Source organism: Diabrotica virgifera, chromosome 1 (genome assembly GCF_917563875.1).
Source record: "Diabrotica virgifera virgifera chromosome 1, PGI_DIABVI_V3a".
In the NCBI taxonomy this organism is placed as follows: Eukaryota; Metazoa; Arthropoda; class Insecta; order Coleoptera; family Chrysomelidae; genus Diabrotica; species Diabrotica virgifera.
The window spans coordinates 245,630,779-245,654,524 of record NC_065443.1 but is presented as its reverse complement, the minus strand read 5'-3'; the positions used below and the strand labels follow the sequence as shown (position 1 = coordinate 245,654,524).

The window sequence follows — 23,746 nt, the reverse complement described above, 5'->3', positions numbered from 1 at the left end:
CTGCCCTACTATACATATACTCACAACCATTTTTGAAAAATTACGTCACTGCAGATAGTTTATGTCAAAAAAAAACACCAGCTATTTTGCAACTTTAATGTTTTCTCGCGTACTTTTTGTAATGCAAAAAATAAATGTGTGATAAATAGGCGAACTTGTTAGAGGATTTTTCAACGAATAATCTCCACTAAGAATGTGTTTAATTCTGTTAATTGTTTTGGGTTTTAAAGCGCTACGAAGTTGACCGGGTTCTTTTATGCTCGTAAGAATACGATAAAAACGAACCATTAAGCTTAATTTTCTATTAAATATTTTTTAGTCATACCATTTTATATCGTGAAAATTTATCATTTTCCTCATTATTAACTTATTATAGACCCTTTCATACACAACAGAACTTATACCACCTCGTCCGCTTACATCGCACGAAAAGTACCAATCAACAGAGATAAAGTTTCATAAGAGCACCGTACCAATATTATCGCAAAATAAATTTCTTGGTAATGACAAGAACAAAACAAACTTACTAGATATTCTCAAACTACTCTATCAAAACTGAGTTTAGTGTCGACCAGACTGGATCAGATGCAGATACAGTCATCATCCTTTCTACGCTTGTTGGATTACAATCCTATGACTCTATGACTGTCAAAGCAGAAGGCATTGACATTCTCGTCTTTCCCATCACGTTAGAAAGGCCACAGTCCGATGTATTTTTTCTAAATCCTTTAAATGGGTGTAAGTTGGATCAATTATGCCGCCCTTAAGTTTTGTATATGGCGACGTCATAGCAAAGCAAAGGCATAGTATTTGCTATTTTCTCAGGATGCGACACAACATCAGCAACTTACAAGATCGACAGAAACATCCTGGGTTAGCTAGTGGAACAGTATTATTTTTCATTCAGAAAGTCGAGCCATCCGTTGTCAGTTTGCCCATTGTCAGCCAAGAACGTTTTTCGTCTCTTTGGTGGAAGTAAAGATACTTCTCTGGACAGCATGAGATATAAACGATTCACCAAGATAGTGAAAAAAATACATTTACATACAATACATGTAAAAAATGTAACATTTATATGGACTAAAATTCTATATCGTTGAATTTGAAAGGACTTTTAAAGAACTATTCATTTAATTAATTAAATATGTATAATATATGGGGGCAATTTAAAAAATTAGATGATGTCATAACTGCGACAAATATACACAAAAATAACAATGGAATGTGCAGTCTTATCATACCAGCCGACGAGTAAAGACGTTAAATTCTAATTAATATTCGCTTACAGTTTTTGCAAAAGTTAAAAACGCGTTTTGTGAAGGTGTTATTTTAACGATAAACATTGGTAAGGTGACTTTATTTAAATACATATTATAGACGACTTCAAAAATAGGCCAGTATTTACTGGCCCCAAATAATTGATGTTTTGGCATACAAAATATCAATTTCTACATCATGGCATCCTCATCTACGTCAACTAAACCTACTTCTACACCAGACCAACAATCTCTAGAACCTAAAAGCTACTCTTCCGTAACCAGACAACCAACTGCTAATGTTTTTCCATCAAGAAACCAAGCAATTGTGTTCGACGCAATTGACCACACCAAAATTGAAGATTACCTCAACAGTTTAAGCCAAATTATTCGACCAATAAATATTATTTTCTGTTCAAAGCTATCCAACAACAGAATGTGCATTTACTTAGCAAATGAAAAATTAGTGGACGACTTTATTACCAACCAGGAAAAAATCAAAGTTAATCAACAACTCTTACAAGCACGACGACTAATCACACCCAGCCAACGACTAGTACTCTCAGGTGTATGTCCATCTATTCCACACTCAATCTTAGAATCCGAATTGCAAGCACTCGGTGTCAATCTTTTGTCACCCTTATCATTTCTCCGTATAGGGACTTCCAGTCCTGAGTTCCAGCATATATTAAGCTTTAGGCGACAAACCTATATTTCCCCTTTAACCAACCATACCTTACCCGATTCTTTTATTATAACCCACGAGGACACATCATATAGAATATGGATATCTTTAGACAACCAGACTTGTCATATATGCAAAAACACCAAGCATTCAGCAAAAGACTGTCCAACAAAGGCATCTGTATCAGGTGACACCACTTCAATTCCTCAAAATACAGAATCAGGTGAGAACTCTATTGAAAATAATTACAATCAGGCGACTAAAGAACTAACGAGTGGCATCCCACAAAATAAAACCGAACTTAACGATCAAGTTGTACAAAATGAAACACTAAGCACAGAACTCCAAACTAACCAAATAGAATCAGATCCAATATCACAAAACCCCCAGTTTCTGAGCGTTCTCCAGCTCCTTCATCAGAACACGCTTTCGAAGTACCAAAAAACAAAGAGAAAAAGACTAAATTAAACCAAGGCAATAAAACAAAAAAGACGTTAGAGGAAATGCTGAAACCTACAGAAGAATTATTTAGAGACCAAAATTCCAGTTATCCCTTAAACTATGATCAACTAATAGATTTCTTCGAAAATTGTACAGGCTATTCCGACCCAATAAGCATTACAAAAATGTATACCAATGAAATTTCTGAAGTTACAGACCTACTGACAAAAATTTATCCTAAACTAATTGACCGAAAAATTAAAAGTACATGCACCCGAATAAGAAATAAAATTTTACGACAGATTGATCCGGACTACCATACCGAACCAGAAAGCGACACCTCTACGGACACATATTAAAATATCAATATCATTCACTAGTTTAATTCAATGGAATCTGAATGGGTATTACACCCATTTAGAAATGTTGCAAATACTAATCTCAAAATACAGACCAATGATTCTATGTTTACAAGAAACTAATTTTAAAAACAACACTTCACATAAACTAAAAAACTTTAATTGTTTCTTTAAAAATCGACAACATGCTAAAATCGCCAGTGGAGGAGTAGCCATATACATAAAGGACGAGATTAATAGCACAGCAATACCACTAGAAACAAACATTGAGGCAATTGCAGTCAGAATCAAAGACGTAACTAGTTTTTCCGTATGTAACATATACATCCCCCCCAATCAAGAACTTAACCATAACGAATTATCGGATCTTTTAGAACAAATCCCTACTCCACGATTAATTGTCGGGGACTTCAACGCACATAATCCTTTATGGGGTTCAAAAAAATTAACACATCTTGGTAGAAAAATAGAAGTACTTCTGGAAAAACTCAACCTAAATTTACTTAATGATGGACAAGATACCCGTTTCGACATAAGAACGGGCGAGGGTTCTGCTATCGACCTATCTATATGTGAACCATCAATAACGCATACACTTTCATGGGATGTATTACCAGAGCCATACGACAGCGACCATTATCCTATTTTAATCCATAACGAAGATGCATCTACAGCTATACCAGAAGCAAAATGGAACTTAAAAAATGCGGATTGGACGAAATTTCAAAATCATATCGAACGCAACTTGCATGCCATAAATGAAAAGAGTAATGTGAACGAAGAGGTAGATTTCATTACAAAACTAATAATAGATTCAGCAGATAAAAATATTGAAAAAATTAACTTCAATAGTAAATTTCATCCAGTTCCTTGGTGGAATCATGAATGTCGACAAGTAATACAACAATCCAAAAAAGCGTTTAATAAATTCAAACGACAGAAAAATGAACAAAACTCTTTAGAATTTAAACGATTAAGAGCTATAGCCAGATTTACTATCAAAAAAGCTAAGCGCGAATCTTGGAAAACATACGTTTCAACAATTGACAGTTCTACTCCAATGACAACTGTATGGAAAAAAGTAAAAAGAATATCTGGTGCAAAATCACACAAGACAATAAATCTGTTAGAACAAAATAATATAATATATAAATCCCAAAAGGAAATATCAAATATACTGGCATTGGTTTATGAAAAAAAATTCAAGCGACGCAAACTATTCACCAAATTTCTTAAGGAACAAAAGACATTAAGAAAGATATACCATAGATTATGAAGATCAAAATAATAGTGAAATAAACTTTCCAATATCGATGGATGAATTAGAAGCGGTAATAAAAAACTGTAAGAACTCGTGCCCTGGACCAGATAATATACCCACTATTTTTCTAAAAAACCTCACCTACCCATCTAAAGAACACTTACTCAGCATTTTCATTTTAATTTTCTCGAAAAGTTTATTTCCAAAATCGTGGAGAAATTCAATAATAATTCCTATTCCTAAGCAAAGTAAATCAAAATCAGATCCCGAAACATATAGGCCAATATCTCTTACTTGTAGTATGGGCAAAATTCTAGAGAAAATAATAAATAACAGACTAATGGGTATCTGGAATCAAAAAAATTAATTATACCAGAACAGAGTGGCTTTAGAAAATATCGTTCTACTGTAGACAATCTTATTGACGTAGAATCGGAAATACATGAGGCTTTTGCAATTAAACAACATTTTATCGGAATATTTTTCGACATTCGTAAAGCCTACGATACAGTGCGGAAATTATCAATATTAAAAACTCTTAGCGAATGGAAAATTAGAGGTAATATACTCAAATATATATCAAACTTATTAGAAAATAGACAGTTTCAAGTCAGAGTAGATGGCGTATATTCCTCAACAAGAAATCAAGAAAATGGTATACCACAGGGCTCGAACCTTAGCACAACTCTGTTTCTTATAGCTATGAACTCTATTACCGCAAAAATTAAACATCCTGTAAAAGCTAGGCTATATGCAGATGATTTGGTTATACTTTGTAGAGGAAAGAACCCAACAACCATCCATAACCATGTCCAAAAAGCCATAAATCATATTGAAGAATGATCATCCACAAGTGGACTTCAGTTTAATACCCTTAAAACCAAGGCAGTGTGTTTTACAAAAAGTCACCAAATACAACTGAAGAACTTATACTTAAATGGAGCACAGGTTAAATATGTAGACGAAGTTAGATTTCTCGGTATGATATTTGATCAAAAACTAACTTGGAAAATACATTTAGAATATTTAAAAAAGACATGTCAGCCTGGAATAAATTTGTTACGATCACTTGCAAACAAAAAATGGGGCGCCGACTCGTCTACATTACTACATATCTACAAGGCCCTAGTACGTTCCAAACTTGACTACGGCTCAATCGTTTACAACTCCTCAAAAAAGACGTACTTAAAAACAATAGATGTGATTCAAAATACAGGTCTTCGAATTTCCTTAGGAGCACACCACACAAGTCCAATACAAACTCTATACTGGGAGACTGGAGAGATCCCACTCACGTTTAGAAGACAATATCTAAGTCTTTCTTATGCCGCTGCAGTATCCTCTAATCAAGATAACCCAGTTATACACAACGTATTTGCTGACCGCTTTAAAAGTTGTTTCCAAAACTCAAATAGAACTGACCACCCTTTTTATTACCGCATACAAACTTACTTATCAAAAATAGGTATTCATTTTCCAGACACCTACGATATTTCCGAAATCCAAACCCCTCCTCCTTGGACAATTCGCCTTCCCTCTACTGATACCAGCTTATTGCGACTAAACAAATCAGAAACGCCTGCAAGTCAAATCAATCAAGAATTTCTTAAAATATTAAGCAAATATGGTAGCTGCTTCAAAGTTTACACCGATGCCTCCAAAAACGAAGACGGAACTGGCGCAGCAATCTACTCGTCAGATTACACAGCAGCTTATAAGTGTTATAATTGTTTGCTATTCTAAAAGCATTGGCTCTGATAGTTAACAAAAATAATAAGAGAAACATCATTATCACAGATTCTCTCAGCTCAATATTGGCATTAAAACAACTCTATTCTGATCATCCACTACTACTTTTCATTAAAAAGGAACTGAAATATGCAGAAAATATGAATATTAAAGTTAATTTTATTTGGGTACCATCTCATACTGGAATCGAAGGTAACGAGGTTGTGGACAAAATAGCAAAGAATGCACCTAATAACCCAAGCGCAGAAGAGAACATGAAAACCCTACACACCGACCTGAAAGCATATTTTAAAGTAAATACTTTTAAAATATGGCAGGATACATGGAAGGACTCATCAACCAAGCTATACGAAGTTGACATTAACCACAATCAAATTCCACAATTCAAAAACAGAAGAGAGCAAGTAATCTTCACTCGTCTCCGGATTGGCCATACTCGATTAACCCATGACTACATACTCCAACGTGCCGATCAACCTGTGTGTGATTTGTGTAGAAGTGTCCTTACCGTAAAGCATTGTTTATTGCAGTGTCCGAAGTATAAAGTGCAACGAAAAAAGTGCAACATACCACCAACATTAAATAGTGCACTCGGAAAAGACAGTGATACAAAAAGCATCTTCACATTCCTCAAAGACTGCAACCTCTTACCAAAACTATAGTATTTTACTTTACTTTGTATAGATTTAGAGCTTTTTATAATTTCCTATTCATCATTCTCTTTGCCTTATCCCTATGCGGGGTCGGCTTCCCTAATTGCATTTCTCCACACAATTCTATCTTGGGCCATATCAATGTTAATCCCCTTTACCAACATGTCCTGCCTTATCGTCTCCCCCCAGCTCTTCTTTGGTCTTCCTCTCCTACTCCTTCCAGGAATCTGCACTTCAGCTATTCTTCGTATTGGGTGGTTAACGTCTCGACGTTGAACATGACCAAACCATCTTAACCTATGCTCTCTCATTTTGGCATCAATTGGTGCCACACCTAGACTTCCCCTAATATACTCATTTCTAATTTTATCCTTCTTTGTCACTCCACTCATCCATCTAAGCATTCTCATTTCCGCCACATGCATTCGCTGTTCCTCTTTCTTTTTCACTGCCCAACATTCAGTTCCGTACATCATAGCTGGTCTTATGGCTGTTTTATAGAATTTTCCCTTCAGCTTCATTGGAATTTTTCTGTCACACAACACACCACTCGCTTCTTTCCACTTCATCCATCCAGCCCTAATTCTACTGCATGCATCTCCATCTATTTCTCCATTACTCTGTAATACCGATCCTAGGTACTTAAAACTATTGCTTTTTACAATCATTTCACCATCCAAAGATACCATTTTATTTGTAGTAGCTCCATCTTTAAATGAACATTCCAAATACTCTGTTTTTGTCCTACTAAGTTTTAAACCTTTTTCCTCCAGAGCTTGTCTCCACTGTTCCAGTTTTTGTTCTAAGTCTCTTTCACTATTTCCTACTAACACGACATCATCAGCATACATTAAGCACCATGGAATGTTACCCTGTATTTTCGCTGTTATCTGGTCCAAAACTAATGAGAATAAATACGGACTAAGCACAGAACCTTGATGCAATCCTACTTTCACATGAAATTTATCAGTCTCTCCCACACCTGTCCTAACACTAGTCGTTACTCCCTCATACATATCCCTCACAATCTTTACATATTCACCAGGGACTCCTTTCTTATTGAGTGCCCACCACAGAATCTCTCGAGGAACTCTATCATATGCTTTCTCAAGATCAATGAATACCATATGAGCGTTTGTTTCTTTACTCCTGTATTTTTCCATCAACTGCCTTATAATGAAAATTGCATCTGTTGTTGATCTACCCTGCATAAAGCCAAATTGATTCTCGGATATTTCGGTTTCTTCACGTATCCGTCTATCAATTACTCTTTCCCATATTTTCATGGTGTGGCTAAGCAGTTTTATAGCCCTGTAGTTTGTACATTGTTGTATATCTCCCTTGTTTTTGTAAACAGGTACCAGTATACTGCTTCTCCATTCGTCTGGCATTTGTCCAACTTCCATAATTCTATTAAATAGACCTGCTAGCCACCTTGTTCCTGTCTCTCCCAATGCTCTCCATACTTCCCCAGGAATATCATCTGGTCCTACCGCTTTTCCTTTCTTTATTTTTTGAAGCGCTTGAGCCACTTCCTCGTTGGTTATTTTGGTGACCATTGCTGCTACTGTCTCCGTTGACTCTACAGGCTGTCTGTCAAATTCTTCATTTAATAAGCTGTCAAAGTACTTTCTCCATCTCTTTTTGACATCCCTTTCGTGAACTAGTATTTTATTATTTTCATCTCGGATACATCTAATCTGATTAAAATCTTTTGCTTTCTTTGCTCTCTGTTTGGCTATTTTATATATCTTCGTTTCGCCTTCCCTGGTATCAAGTTGATCGTATAGGTTTGAATACGCTTCTGCTTTAGCTTTTGCTACTGCTACTTTCGCTTTCTTTTTGGCGACCATATAGTTTTGAAGATCTATGTCCGATCTGGTTTCTTGCCACTTTTTATATAATTTTCTCTTCTCTTTTATGTTTCCTTGTACTTCATTTGACCACCACCAAGTCTCTTTATCTTCAAACTTCTTTCCTGACGTTTTCCCAAGTATTTCAATAGCCGTATCTCTAATAATATTGGCCATTTTTCTCCAAATTGTGTTAGGGCTTCCTTTCATGTTCCAACATATTTTTTCTACTATTCTTTCCCTGAATAGACCTTCCTTCTCATCTTTTAGCATCCACCACTTGATTTTTTGTGGTCCTCTCCGATATTTTTGTTTAGTTTATAATTTCCTATTGTTATGTTTAAAATCTATTTTTAAGTTATAATTTTGTAACACAAACCATACACGCTAATAACCCTGCGTGGTTGATGCGTAATGTAAGGAAAAAAAAAACAATGGAATGTGCAAGAAAAAAATTGAATTTACAAATAAACATCGACCTGTTTTTGTGTTTTTTCCAAATTTTATAATAAAGGAATAAAATTATGAAAGTTGTGCATTACTTTTGGGTCATATTGTATATGTTTTGTAATATAAAAATAACTGCTCAAAAGAACATCTTTAGTTTTTTCCTTACTACCGATAGTGGGGACTATGTATCGATTGAGAACATTCCAATAGAGTTCTTCAACAATCCATTAGATAATGGCTTACATTGCCGCAACAAAAGTAAAAAGATCATTACCAATAGTATAAATAAAATCGCTGTGGAAACTAAATTGAACATACTAAATTTTTTACATCACATAAATTAATATCAAATCACGCACAAATCTTCTTCGCCGATTGAAAAAATCCACCATCGCCTTCGGCGTTCTTCGCCTCAAGCTGCGGGACTAACGTGAGTGTGTGAAGAATATTGTGAAAGGTCGTCGAGATGGTGAAGAAACATACTTGGTAGAGGTTGAAGGGGGAGAACGGATTGTTTGGGTTCATCTCTTGATGTTCTAATGATGCGCTTTGGTGGATGTAGTTAGTCTTCTTCTAGTGCATTGCTCTCGTAGTTGATTCGACGTTGTTTCGGGCGTTTTTGATAAGGAATCTTCCGGAACGATCGCGAGAACAGCTGTGATTGGATTTTTTGAATCAATAAAGTAAGTGATTTTTTCATTATAATTTCATAGTATTGTTTGTTGTTTATCTTCTTTTGTAGAAAATAACTTGAAATTCTTTTTTATACATTCTTCTGAACTGAAGCGGCATTCGATATGTTCTTCGTTTAATTTTTTAATATGTACATTATAGACGGAGAGCTAGAGCCGAAACATCATCGTCATAAGTAATAGTAATATGGAGTTTTTCCTGTGAAATGTGTCCATTGTATATTGACAATTATGACCCCTTTCAGGCTGACACCTCAGTGGATACAGGAAGTAGCAATAAGGGATGAAAGGGGGAAGTTAGTGCAGTCATTAAAGGTTTTCACCTCCTATTTTGTTAAACCTCCATCGATTTGCATGAAAATTGGTGACTAGTTAGAGCATACCTCAAGAAATAAAACTGATTTGGTGCCAACTTGCACTTTTACCCAGGTGGTGAATACCACCCCTTCCCGCGGGTGAAAACAATTTTATTCAATATAACCCCACAAATCGATAGAGGGACAAATTTTAAGTAAAATTTGTTATATCATGTTATTAAAATAAATCAATAATTTTTCAGTTATTAAAGATCAAAGATTTGTCTATTTAAGAGCATATGCGTAAAGTTACAGATAATAAAAAGAACATATTAATTAATTGTATGTTAATAATAGTACATTGTTTACCGGGTAGGAAAAGCTTAACATTCCTGGACGACTGTGAAGATTGCTAAGTCGAGGCGCAAGCCGAGACTTAGAAACACAGAGTCCAGGAATGTGGCTTTTCCTACGAGGTAAACATACTATTTTTCCGCAAATCGTTTAAAATTCGACAGATATTGATTGATTTAAAAAAAACGCGATAATTTTATTCCCAAATAAATGGTGCTTTGAAATTCCTAATAAAATTACTTGGGTTACTATGGAAACGTATTGAGGTTGAATTGTCAAACTTGACGCTTATAAATAGAACACTAACAACTGTACGGAAATATCATTTCCTTACAGTAAGGAAATGACATTTCCTTACAGTAAGGAAGTCCTGACTTTTTCTTCAAGAAATTTTGACAGGAATGTCAAAATTTCCTGGCGATTTGCGGAAAAATATTATTTTTGTATTATTTCGATATTTGATTGAATTTTTTCTATCAATATATACTGAATATGTCCAGAAACTGGAGGTGTCCAATAATGGGTACATTTGACATATTCGAATACACTTTTGCTAAATTTATAATATCGAAAGAATATAAAAATAATATTTTAGTAACATATAATTAATTAATATGTTCTTTTTATCATCCGTAACTAACGCATGTGCTCTTAAACAGACAAATCTTTTATCTTTAATAACTCAAAAAGTATTGATTTATTTTAATAACATGATCTAACAAATTTTATTTATAATTTGTCCCTCTATCGATTTGTGGGGTTATTTTTAATAAAATAGTTTTCAGCCCCAAGAAGGGGTGGTATTTATCCCCAGGATAAAAGTACAAGTTGGCACCAAATCATTTTTATTTCTTGAGGTGTGCTCTAACTAGTCACCAATTTTCATGCAAATCGATTATTGCCTTTCATCCCTTATTGCTACTTCCTGTATCCACTGAGTTGTCAGCCTGAAAGGGGTCATAATTATCAATATACCATAGACACATTTCACATACCAAACTCCATATTACTTATGACGATGATTTTTCGGCTCTAGCTCTTAGACTATTATAAGTTCAGTTAATTTACGTTAATAGGTCTAATTAAAATATAAGTTTTTATTTTAATAACTTATTTTTTTTATTCGTTATTGTACTTTAAATAAAGTCATTTAAGAAATCTGAAGATGATAAAGATATGGAAAATCTAACATAGCTGTGAAAACTTGACCGTGCCAGTAAACACTAAAACAATCGCAAAAGTCGTGAAAAATACACATTGTGATTGACTATAGATCGCAGCAAGGGAATTATGTAAACGACACCAAAAATAATTATGTATTTATGAAAATTTTAGGTCGCTTTAAGCTTTATATTGTAATATGGGCTATAATATTACACAGTGTTTTATAAATTCGAGCCGGCTTAAGTCATATTTTGTTTAATATAACGGACTTTATTTTAATTTAAATTTAAAATCGTCTTTTTCACATTAAAACAGCAGCATAAACTTTTTTATATTAAAAATTATAAAGGGTATTTAAAAAAGGTATAATTAATTTTTCATTTAATAATTTCAAAATCAAGTAGAATCCTTTATAAAAGGTATATTTATTAAAATTTTGAACTAGTTTTTCAGAATTAGTTTTTGATCTGATAACAGATCATTATCAGTGGTGACATGATATGTCAGCATCATGTCAGCTCTGATGATAACAACCAAAATACAAAAATATTCGGGTAAAAACCCTTTAAACTTAATCCGTCTTGGAAACATTGATTATAATAATTGTGAAATTGAACATGGATGCACAAAATATCACATGTATTCTGTTCAGGGTACCATTTAAGCCAAATTGAGTTGTTCACATGTTGACTAGATGGTGGCAACTGGAACACTAGTCAACATGTGAACAACTCAATTTGGACTCAAATGGTTCCCTGAGCAGAATACATGTGATATATTGTGCATCCATGATCAATTTTACAATAATTATATTCAATGTTTACATGACCAATCAAGTTTAAAGGGTTTTTACTCGAATATTTTTGTATTTTGGTGGTTAGCATGTCAGCATCTTGTCAGCTCACTGATGATGATGTATTATCAGATCTAAAACTAGTTTTGTGATGTAGCCCTTTTTATGGAATTTTAGTAAATATACATTTTATAAAGGATTTTAGTTGTTTTTTGTAATACAGTTGTGAGCGCACTAATAACCGACAAAATAGCGCAAAAGTTGAAAAACGTATTAAGTTGTGAGATAGAAAGAAATGAAACTAGTGGAGGTGGGAGATTTAGCGACATTAACCTCTAAATTTATATTACATATATTGATCGTTTCCCACCTTTACACGTATCAGAAGAGTATGTCAACTAAAACTGTCACTGTGACAGTGGTAGTTGCCAAACTCGTCCGATACATATACAGGTGGGAAACAATCAATATAATGTAAACTTATACGTTAATATCGCTAAATTTTCCAGCTCCACTAATTTCATATTTTGTTATCTCACAATTTAATACGTTTTCCATGTTTTGTGCTATTTTGCCGGTTATTAGCGCGCTCATCACTGTATATGGTATACAGCCAACTACTAGGCCTGGATCCCGCTTACCAAAAAAAAGTTGATTAATAGCAAGCTGACAATTTGTTAATGGCTTAATGGTGTCTAGTCGGACAGACTTTGATGTATGGGAACACTGGAAGAGGGGAAGTTTTAATTGTGGAACGTGATTTTAATTGTGGAACGTGTCAACCTGTGTATGATTGTGGAAACTCTCAGGTGGCTTTTACGTTTATTCAATAGAAAACTTTATATAATATATGAAAAAAAAAATTTTTCCGACAAATATATTGGGCGTTTTATAGTCTAAGAGCTAGTGAACCCTCTGACTAACGGTCGTCCTGTAAGGCTAGAAATTTGTCTAGTGATAATTCATAGCACACCAAGGCTAAAAGCCATGATCTGGCAGGCATCAGCCGTGCACGTGTATCTACCAGGTGAATCGAAAAGTGCAAATTTAGCGGGTCAAATAAACTTTCTCCTGTAAAGTTTAAACTAAAGTATGTGTTTGAGTAAGTCATTTAGAAGAAATATGTACAATGACAGGCGATTCTGAAGAGCATAAGACCTTGCCAGGCGAGGGGAAAGATTATGGGTTTTTCTAAAATTTTTTTTTGCATCGAACAAAGTTTTTTAGGTTTTTTGAATCATTCCAAACAGAAAAGGTTTTTGGTGATTTTTCTCTTAAGTTAATAGTTTTTGTTATATAAGCGATTAAAAATTTTGAAAATTGCGAAATCGGCCATTTTTAATCCTAAATCGGACATTTAACTAAACATTTCAATGTTGCCAAGGTAGGAATATATTCTTTAAATATTGATTGATGAAATCCCGAAGAGTTTTTTGCAATACAATATTCAAAACTCCTTTGTTTTTTAATTGCTAATCAAGCGGGCGCGACACAAATTTATTATCTCGAGAATGGGCAAATTTGAAGAGAAATCCTAAGACAGAACGATTTTTATTTTTAAATTAGGACGTTTTGGCATATATTTAATACTAGTGACGCCATCCATCTGGGCGTGATGACGTAATCGATGATTTTTTTAAATGAGAGTAGGGGTTGTGTGATAGCTCATTTGAAAGGTTATTTGATTTTCTATTTAGTAATATAAACATTAACATAATTATTTATACAGGGTGTTAAACATTTTTTTTCTTCTTTTTTTGTCTAAATTAATTTATTAAAAAATTTTTTTTTTTACACCCTGTATAAATAATTATGTTAATACACACAACCCCTACTCTCATCTAAAAAATCATCGATTAAGTCATCAAGCCCAGATGGATGACGTCACTAGTATTATAAATATGCCAAAAAGTCCTAATTTAAAAATAAAAATCGACCTGTCTGAGGATTTCTCTTCAAATTTGACCATTCTCGAGATCATAAATTTATGCAAACTCAAACGTCCTCATTTATACTACAGTGTCGCGCCCGCTTGATTAGCAATTAAAAAACAAAGGGGTTTTCGATATTATATTGCAGAAAACTCTTCGGGATTTCATCAATCAATGTTTAAAGAATATCTACCTACCTTGGCAACATTGAAATTTTTAGTTTAATGTCCGATTTAGGGTTAAAAATGGCCGATTTCGCAATTTTTAATCGCTTATATAACAAAAACTATTAACTTAAGAGAAAAATCATCAAAGACCTTTTCTGTTTGGAATAATTCAAAAAACCTAAAAAAACTTTGTTAGATGCAAAAAAATAATTTTAGGAAAAACCCATAATCTTTCCCCACGCCTGGCAAGGTCTTATGCTCTTCAGAATCGCCTGTCATTGTACACATTTCTTCTAAATGACTTACTCAAACACATACTTAAATTTAAACTTTACAGGAGAAAGTTTATTTGACCCGCTAAATTTGCACTTTTCGATTCACCTGGTAAATACACGTGAACGGCTGATGCCTGCCAGGTCATGGTTTTTAGCCTTGATGTGCTATGAATTATCACTAGACAAATTTCTAGCCTTACAGGACAACCGTTAGTCGGAGGGTTCACTAGCCCTTAGACTATTAATAAGTCCGACACGTAGAACATTTCAAATGACAGGAATTATATCAAGCAGTTGAAATATTTTTTGAGGTTATGGAACCAACACGTTTGTCTTCCTCCAACTTTTGGTTTCCCCTTGATGTTTCCCTATATAAGAACTTAAAACAACTGCCCATTGTGATCCTGTCATTATGTGATCATTAATGGTATATACAAGTCAATAGCAGTAAACAATGGGATAAACGAACAAACAATGACCAAAATGTTAAAGCAAAAACTGCATGAGAAAGCCCTGAAATTATTAGTCTCCTCTTCTTGAAACCACCAAAGAAAAAACCCAGTACCGTCTGCTCGATTACATAATAATATACTGAAAAAAAAACCAACTAAAATAGCCAAACACAAAAAGAAAAGAATAACACCTGGTTTCAGGACAAATAAATACTTAAGCAAATGAATAAGTTTTCAATCTAATGGCATAAAAAACAACATAATGTTACTCTACATCCCACCAGACTGAAAACAATGCGAACCTTCTCTGGTTACACCTCCGAGGCTTCTACAATTTGCAAACCATAACGGATGCTGAGACTAAGGAAGATGAGGGAATTCTGCTGCTGCTCAGCGTGGTAAAGTTCATTCCCTTCGTACTCCAATCAGAGCAAACATGTAAATAAAAAATGAATAACCATTTTCAATTTCGTTGCAAAACGAAAATACAGCCGCATCATATTCTAGTCCAATCAGAGAGTGCAGCAAACATTTCTACCTGTTTCGAAACTTATTAGTCTCTCATCAGGAGGCACATATGCTGCTCTCTCTGATCCAACCAAAACAAACCCCGGCGTGAAGTCACGGATGCCATTTCGTTCGATGCAATCCGTGGCTTTACGCCGGGGTTTGTTTTGGTTGGATCAGAGAGAGCAGCATATGTGCCTCCTGATGAGAGACTAATAAGTTTCGAAACCGGTAGAGGTGCTTGCTGCACTCTCTGGTTGGACTAGAATATGATGCGGCTGTATTTTCGTTTTGCAACAAAATTGAAAATGGTTATTTATTTTTGATTTACATGTTTACTCTGATTGGAGTACGAAGGGAACCATTCTCGTTGGAACTTTACCGAGCTGGGCAGCAGCAGAATTTCCTCATCTTCCTCAGCATCCGTTATGGCTTGCAAATTGTAGAAGCCTCGGAGGTGTAACCAGAGAAGATTCCCATTGTTTTCATTCTGGTGGGGTGTAGAATACCATTATGTTGTTTTATATGCGATTAGAGTGAAAACTTACGTCTTTTTGCTAGCAGTTGCCGCTAGGGCATCTATGCCATTTCGTTCGTTGCAATCCGGGACTGCACGCTGGGGTTTGTTTTGGTTGGATCAGGGAGAGCAGCATATGTGCCTCCTGATGAGAGACTAATAAGTTTCGAAACCGGTAGAGGTGCTTGCAGCACTCTCTGATTGGACTAGAATATGGTTCGGCTGTATTTTCGTTTTGCAACGAAATTGAAAATGGTTATTCATTTTTGATTTACATTTACTCTGTGTGGAGTATGAAGGGAACCATTCTCGTTGGAACTTTACCGCGCTGAGCAGATGGGACGTGAATTGTAAATTGTAGAATTCCCTCATCTTCCTTAGTCTCAGCATCCGTATGGCTTGCAAATTGTAGAAGCCTCGGAGGTGTAACCAGAGAAGGTTCTCATTGTTTTCAGTCTGGTGGGATGTAGAGTAACATTATGTTGTTGTATATGCCATTAATTGAAAACTTAGTCTTTTTCTAGCAGTTGCCCCTAGGGCATCTATGCCATTTGGTTCGTTGCAATCCGTGACTTCACGCCTGGGTTTGTTTTGATTGGATCAGAGAGAGCGGCATATGTGCCTCCTGATGAGAGACTAATAAGTTTCGAAACCGGTAGAGGTGCTTGCTGCACTCTCTGATTGGACTAGAATATGATGCGGCTGTATTTTCGTTTTACAACGAAATTGAAAAGGGTTATTCATTTTTGACTTAAGCAAATATATTAAGAACAACAAGTGCTAAAAGAAAAAGTACGAGTGGTGTATACAAATCTTCATGCGGCGACTGTCCAAAAACTGACATCGGTCAAGTTGGTAGCACTTTTAACAAATGTACAGCAGAACACAAAAGGACTTTCATGAACACATTCTACGTACACACCTCACCTTCTAGATTATAATTATTCTGTTAATGACCAATTTCAAATTTTACGTACATATTCAAAATAAAGGCCTTAATAGGGGGGGGGGGGGTATTGTGAATTTTTTTTAAACTGTGGTAGAATTATTTTATAAATAAATGAACATATTCAGTACAATTAAATAAGGCAAATTGAAAAATAAGCCAATAGTGGCAAATTTTTGACACTTTTGGACACCGCAAATTTTGAGTTTTTAGTACCTATCACTCAGAATTCAAAATGACGATTTTTTTTGTAAAAAAGGTGAAAATCAACATACTTACGATTTTTAAACAAAAAATAAGCACAATGCAAATACTTCTTGACAGTGTTACCTCACGAAATGTCTTAAAGAAAATATATGCAAAATTTCAGGTGGATAAGTCAAGCAGTTTTTTGGTTACAATCTCCACCGCCTTTGAAAAAAGCATAGAGATAAACGCGTTTAAAGTTTTGGCAACTTTTATTTTCAATTTCTTTTTTGTCTGTCAAATGTAATAAAATCAATCAAATCAATAAAAAATGACACAAGAACAATTTACAAAAGATAAGGGGAACAGCTGTTTAACGTTACTTACTACGCTCATGCGCGCTGGCCCGAATCTGTTACAAAATGAGTCGAAGGTAGGGATATTCAATACGCTTTATCAAAGGTAATACCACGAGTCCTCTAAATTTTATTGATAAATTTTTTTGTTTTCACGAAAACTTCTTTATTTTGTAAAATTACGAAAACAAACCGAATGATAAAATCACGAGTCCGAAGGACGAGTAATTTTATCCATTTCGGTTTGTTTGAGTGATTTTACCCTAAATAAAGAAGTTCAAGTATGAAAACGAAAAAATTTGTCAAGCAAAATTTAGAGGACGAGTGGTATTTGAAAAGATTATTTTGTGAACCAATACCGAATCCTTTTATGTGATAACACTGGTTTGTTGAAATCGGCAACAAAATAGAAGAATTAGTTCTGTGTTCTGTGTACGGTTTACATCGGTTCTGTTTGACGTTTATGAAAAGTTAAAAATATTTATTTTGAAAATAAAAACTGTAGAAAATCTGAGTATATCGTGGTTAGTGTTTTTAAAATATCTATGTACCAGGGCTGTTCATAAATTAAGTTAGTAAACACAGGTATGTACGTATTATGTGAAATTTAGGGTACCTTAAGTTTTATCAGGGAAGAGACTGTTTTATCAAGGAAGAGGCTGTTTTATCAGTATTACACTCAATGATTGGCTAGAACGGCGCGTGGTGATTGGCTGAAAAAGCAAAAACATCAGAATTTGACAGGCGAAAAAAATAATCTCTGGCAATTTTACTTCGATCAATCTGATATTTTCAGAGAGTGTTCTTGAAGTTATGTAGGTACTTTCATTTTAAATAATACAAAAATGTAAAATTTCAAAATTTTTAAACCGTACCCTGTCCCTGTTATGGTTAGTAGATTTTATAGAAATTAATAAATTAAAAAATACAGATATAATTCTAAACGATCAAATTGAGACAAACAGCTCCCTTCTTCTCAACTTATTCAGTTAAAGACTATAAAGTGTAGATTGTAGATGAATAGTAAAATACAACAATAAAATTTTACTTAAAACACTCCCTGGTGTAGCTGGTATATTTTAATAAAATTTAAAAATTTTTAAAATCCAAAAGGATTACGTTCAAAACGTTTTCGGACTTATCAGTCCATCATTAGTGAATATCCTTGCAAAATAGCCACAATGCCAAACACTTGTTAAGTTATATGTTCCAACTACATAGTAAAAAGTATAAAATAGTTTGGCTTTAAGTGGATGCCAATGGATTACTTCCAGCAACATGATGCTCTACTGCTTTACGTTAAAATATTTTTTTTGTTATTAGGTCTTCATTGAGCTATGTTTAGTCTGTCAAGTGTCAATGAAGACCTAATAACAAAAAATATTCTAACGTAAAGCAGTAAAGCATCATGTTGCTGGAAGTAATCCATTGGCATCCACTTTAAGCCAAACTATTCTATACTTTTTACTATGTAGTTGGAACATACCTATAACTTAACCAGTGTTTTGCATTGTGGCTATTTTGCAAGGATAGGGAGTTCACTGATGATGGACTGAGAAGTCCGAAAACATTTTGAACGTAATCCTTTGAGATTGTAAAAAAATTTAAATTTTTATTAAAATATACCAACTACACCAGGGAGTGTTTTACTTCACGTTAAATTTTATTTAACTATTGTCCCGTTTTATTTTTTTTTAAATACAACACTTGAGAAAGACACTCTGCCGAAACAGCTGTAGTGACATTAAATTTGTAATAACTTTTGTGAAATTACGGAAAACAAATGTTTTTCGGTGTTTTATTGTTAGTTAATTATATCTGTTTATAATCTGTCTTGTTTAAAACTAATCGTAATTTAACCAATCACATTAACATTAACATAACTAAACATTCTTTTTAATTTTTGTACTTATATTTCTTATTCTAAACGAATATTGAGATCTGTTATGTCGATTCTTACAAACAAATGTAAAATTATGTAAATAATCTAACCACCGGAACTCAAATATGTACCTAATTAAAGTTACGTATGATTATCGAAGAGCAATAATTTTAAAACAATATGTGTATTTCCAAAACCCGATAAATCAATACTAGTACATTCTCTCACGGTTTTTGCTGTAAATTTTAAAGAACCGCTTGGATTGACATGAAATTTGGCATACGCATAGCTAACATGTCAAAGAAAAAAAGTGATATGGTGCCGATGTGTGCTTTTGCCCTGGGGGTGATTTTCACCCCATCTCGGGGGTGACAAAATATATATCCGAGATAAGTTCCGAAATGGATAAACTGACTAATTTTAAGCAACTTTTGTTCTATAGAGTTTTTTCACCAAATCAATACTTTTCGAGTTATTTGCAAGTGAATATGTTCATTTTTCAACAAATAACCAAGTTTTTAGACGGTTTTTCGCAAATAACTCAAAACGTAAGCATTTTGTCGAAAGAAATATTCCTAGCAAAACTATAGCCTATCAAAGAGTGAAAAAAAACAGTGTATATATTAGGTATCTATACCTAGCAAAAGCAGAGTTATAGCCAATGAAAAATAGGTTCATATTCGAAAAATTCCAAATAGAATAATTTATTGTGAAATATCCAAATAATGAAGCATTCTTGGGAAAAATACATTACAACTTTTTTAAAGTGTTTAGAAAAAAGCTTTATTTCTGTTTTTATAAAAAAGAATGCTAGCAACAAATGTAAGCAAGTTACGCTCAAAATAAAGTTGGTCCCTTTTGTTTTGGAAAAAAAATCAGGAAGATCACCCCTCAATTAGCAACTTAAATGAAATTAATCGTTACCGCTTCACAAGTTACTTTACTTATGTTGTGTTTATATGATCTGTAAGTTTCATCGATTCAAAGTGCTTATTTTTGAAAAAATTTGGTTTTAAAGTAAAATTTTTAAAAAATTTAATTTTGAAAAAAACGCTTTTTTTCAAAATAACTTAAAAATTGTTAGAGATATCAAAAATCTTAAACAGCAAAAAATTCAGCTTTACGTTTCTAAATATTATGTTTTTTTTTTCTGTAAGACAAAAATTGGTTAAGATTCGGTGTTTCTAAATTTGCATACACTTTAAAAAAGTTAAAATGAGTTTTCCCCAAAAAAGTGCTTCGTTTTTTGGTTATGGCAAGTCAAAATATTCGATTTGGAAATTGATGAGTATGAACCTATTTTTCATTAGCTATAACTCTGCTTCTACTAGGTATATAATGACCTAATATATACACCATGTTTTTCACTTTTTTACGTGCTATATTCTTGATAAGAATTTTTTTCTCGATCAAATACTTACTTTTTGAGTTATTTGCGAAAAGCCGTCTGAAAACGTGGTTATTTTGTAGAAAAATTGACATATTCACTCGCAAATAACTCGAAAAGTATTATTTTGGTGAAAAAACTTTATAGAACAAAAGTTGCTTAGAATTAGTCATTTTACTCATTTCCGGACTTATTTCGAACATATATTTTTCACCCCCCAAAAGGGGGTGAAACTCACTCCTAGGGCAAAAGCACACATCAGCATTTATTTTCAATATCACTTTTTTTTTCTTTTACTTGTTTGATATGTGTATGCCAAATTTCATGTCAATTCAAGCGGTTCTTTAAAATTTATAAGTTTTGCAATATTTTACCTTTAAAGAACGTACTATACCATTACACATTTTACACAATTAGATGTCAAAAGACTTATGAACCTCCGCTTTATTAAATTTTGCATCTATAACAAGTTGTTTCAGATAGACATTTGGATGTCGTTTCATGAAGTCTGCATGCCAATCTTAACTAGCTGACATCTTTCAACATTCAATTTTGTTTTAATATTATTTTTTCACCTATTCTTAAACTAGTTTTATTAGTCTTTCACGTGATCGACCATAAAACATTTTTTCTAACTGAAGAACGTGTCGAACAATATCTCTTTCCAGTGTTGACGGTAAATCTGGTTGCCTTCCTGTTACATAACTGCTTCCAGAAGAATATTTGTTTTTGTTTGCTATTTTTCTCTTTGGATTTTTTGGAACCGAAGGTTTTTGCAGCTTCATTTATCTTCATTTGTTTCGACTTAACAGCTTTCATTGCCGCATCCACGCATTTTCCGGTTTTCATCTACCATAAACCCCTTTACTTCTTCTATGAGCTCTCATTCTCATCATTAAAATTGGAAAAGTGGTTAAATATGTTTAATTTGGACCAGGACAAAAGTACACAGTGTTAAATATTTCCGAAATATTATGTTTTTGTTAAACTAATAAACCTTTTAACTTTCTAAACATTTCGAACGAGGTTGCCTTTTAAAGTCATCTTGGTTAGGGATGGTTTGTAACAATTAGTAAGATGTCACTAAATACTAAATTTTTAGACGTATGGAACCAGAACGTTTTACACACTAGTTCAAATTACACGGCAAATACCTTCTCCTAATACGCTTTGGCTACAGGGGCGCCCATTGGTTTGACTACCTCCTCCACCAATTTTAGATGAAATCATTTCATATAAAATTGGTGACAGCGACAAAAATGCAGAATACAAGGTCAGCCGCCACCTCTCGCTTGTCGCTCTGTAGTCAAACCAATGGGCGCCGTAAATTATCGCGCCGTAAAAAATCGCCCGTGTGGCCAAAGCCTTACGACAAATAATTCAGATTGTATTATTATTCAAGAATTTCAATAGCTTCTTAATAAGTTTTTCTGAAGCTATATCTTAAATATACTTCTTAAAAAGTAGTTCGTCGGGGTTTTGAATGTATATTTTTAAATTCATATTATTATTTTTCGGTCGTTTTCCGTTTTTCCTTTTGTTATTGATGTCTATATTCCTTACACTGCTTAAGTTTTACCTTGCACCTCTTTATTGACATAAGTTACTCTATTTACTTAAAACATAGATAGATACTTAAATTACATACTTAGATTACATAGATACATAAATACTTAGATTACATAGGTAGATGTTCTACTTAAACATAGATAGGCACAATGTATTAGTAATAAGAACAAAAATAAACAAAGAGTTATATAGGAAGATAAAACAAGAATTCAATAAATAATAAATGGGGGTAAAAACTTAATTATATCTCTGTGTAATCTCTCTTGTGTAAAAATAGTTGTATGTATTTTAATCAATCACAACATTATTTGTCCACTATAAAAATATGTACTTATATAGTTATCTAAAAGAATGTTGAGATGTCGATTCTTACAAACAAATGTAAAATTATGTAAATAATCTAACCACCGGAACTCTACCATCTAATTAAAGTTACGTATGATTATTGAAGAGCAATTTTAAAACAATATATGTGTATTTCCAAAACCCGATAATCAATACCATTACACAACTACATATACTTTTAATTATTATTGTCTTTCAGCATTTCTATAAAAAAGTTGTGAAACTGAATTATCTTCGGCATCTCGTTTGCGTCACTTTGGTTATTTGATTTGCCGATTGTTGACGCCTAAATTAAATTTGGATTAAGTTGGCAATCTTTGATAATCTTTATTAATTTTTCATCTTGCTTAATAAATATTATAAATATTATTTCAATCTTTGTGTTACGTCCGAGGAAACTGTAAAAGGTTTCACAATATGCGGTGAATGTGGTTCAATCAAACTAAAATCGAAATCAAGGTGATTTTTATACCTACACAGCTTGCTTTTAATATTGGTAAACAAAAAGAGGTTGTTTTTAAGATTTTCTATAATATGCTACTTAAAAAAATAGAGGAACACATATTCCTATGATGTATAGAGTGAAAAGAATATAAGTTACAAACTTTAAGAGCCCTGGTTATCTCCTAATCAATTAATAAATTAATGTAATAACCAAAAACTCGGTAGATCTCAAGAGACTTTTTCCAGTGTAAAAACATAACATGATTACATTGTTCGCCGCGTTTTTGAGTTTGTCCTGGGTTTAATATTGATCTTAAGCACCAGTATAAATAGCTTCATGATATCTCTTTGGCATGCTTCATTAGATCTTATCTTGTAAGTATGTTGTATCTTCATATTAAACTTCCCGTAGAGTACTACTAATATACGTTATTATAGCCTCCAAATTTGTGAATTTTTTTTATTACAACAGTAGAGTGCCATTCAACGGGGCCTCTGTAAATTCGTAAAAGATTCTATCTACATAGGTAGGACAGCCAATCAGTACAGTCCAATCAACAGCCATTTGCTCGTGGAATTTTGAGAACCAAGGTCGATTTCCTTAAAAATTTGGATTTAGCTAGTATATTTATAATCTTTGTCAAAATCTACCCCACGCCGAAGCGGGATTTTGTCCTGGGGGTGAAAACAACCCCATCTAGGGGATAACATTTTTTTTAGTTAAAATAACTATAGAAGTCGACAGACTGACCAATTCTGAGTAAATTTTGTCCTGT

The 23,746-nt window shown here is 33.6% G+C and overlaps 1 protein-coding gene across 1 annotated transcript in view; it reads left to right on the top strand.

The window, feature by feature from the left end:
• Window positions 1-9,260: 9,260 nt before the first annotated feature.
• The window catches only part of LOC114347656 (mucin-4-like), a 267,012-nt gene continuing 252,526 nt past the window's right edge, over window positions 9,261-23,746 (top strand). The window contains exon 1 of the mRNA XM_028298424.2: window positions 9,261-9,390. The gene's annotated coding sequence lies outside the window, so the exon portion shown is untranslated. The remainder of the gene's footprint in view (window positions 9,391-23,746) is intronic.